The sequence below is a fragment of the Aptenodytes forsteri genome, unplaced genomic scaffold, assembly GCF_000699145.1.
Source record: "Aptenodytes forsteri isolate BGI_AS27 unplaced genomic scaffold, ASM69914v1 Scaffold422, whole genome shotgun sequence".
In the NCBI taxonomy this organism is placed as follows: Eukaryota; Metazoa; Chordata; class Aves; order Sphenisciformes; family Spheniscidae; genus Aptenodytes; species Aptenodytes forsteri.
Genome location: NW_008795687.1, coordinates 2,273 through 3,248, shown reverse-complemented (window position 1 = coordinate 3,248; position 976 = coordinate 2,273).

Below are 976 nucleotides of genomic sequence, written 5' to 3'. Positions count from 1 at the left end.
GGGGGGAGAATCCCTGCCGGATCCCGGCTCTGCCCCAGAGGATCTGCTCGGGATCTGCTGGAAAGGGATCTGCTGACTGCCAACACGTGGGCAGGCAGCACTGCTGTCCCGGAGCAGCCCAGTCTGGTTCTGCAGAGCTTAGGGGGATCCCTGCAGGATCCCAGCCCGGCTCGGGGGGGATCTGCTTGTGATCTGGCTGGAGAGGGATCTGCTCAGTGCTGCCACGCAGCCAGAGGACGGTGATCTCCTGGAGCAGACTCCCCACTCTGCGGAGCTCCAGGGGGATCCATGCTGGATCCCAGCCCTTTGGGATCTTCCAGGAATCTGCCTGGGGAGGGATCCACTTGGTGCTGACAGTCAGCCAATGGACGCAGCTGTCTTGAAGCAGCCCTGAGGAGCGCACCGAGTCGGCTCCTTCCTTTGCAGGGCTCAGGGGAGATCCCTGCTGGATCTGAGCCCTGGGTGATCTGCCCAGGCACGGCTTGTAGAGGGATCCACCTGGTCACCAAACTTGACCAGCGAGTGCTGCTGACCTGGGTCAGCCCCACGGGAAGGGCTGCTCCCCACTTCTCGGGGGATCCCCACGGGGCCCCAGCCCAGTCCCAAGGAGATCATCTGGGATCCGCCTGGAGTGGGATCCACTTGGTGCCAGTGCTCAGTCAGTGGGTGCTGCTGTCTCCAGTTGGCACGGCAGGGCCAAGCCTGCTCCCTGCTCTGCAGAGCTCTGTGGGGATCCCCGCTGGATCCCAGGTGATCTGCTCAGAGCGGGATCTGCTCAGTGCTGTCATGTGGCACGGGCGGGCCAAGCCTGCTCCCTGCTCTGCAGAGCTCTGTGGGGATCCCCGCTGGATCCCAGGTGATCTGCTCAGAGCGGGATCTGCTCAGTGCTGTCATGTGGCACGTGGGTGCCGCCTTGGGGCCACCCTGCAGGAGGGTGTCAGGACTTCTTCTGGCTCTGCATCCCTTCTGTCTCGAT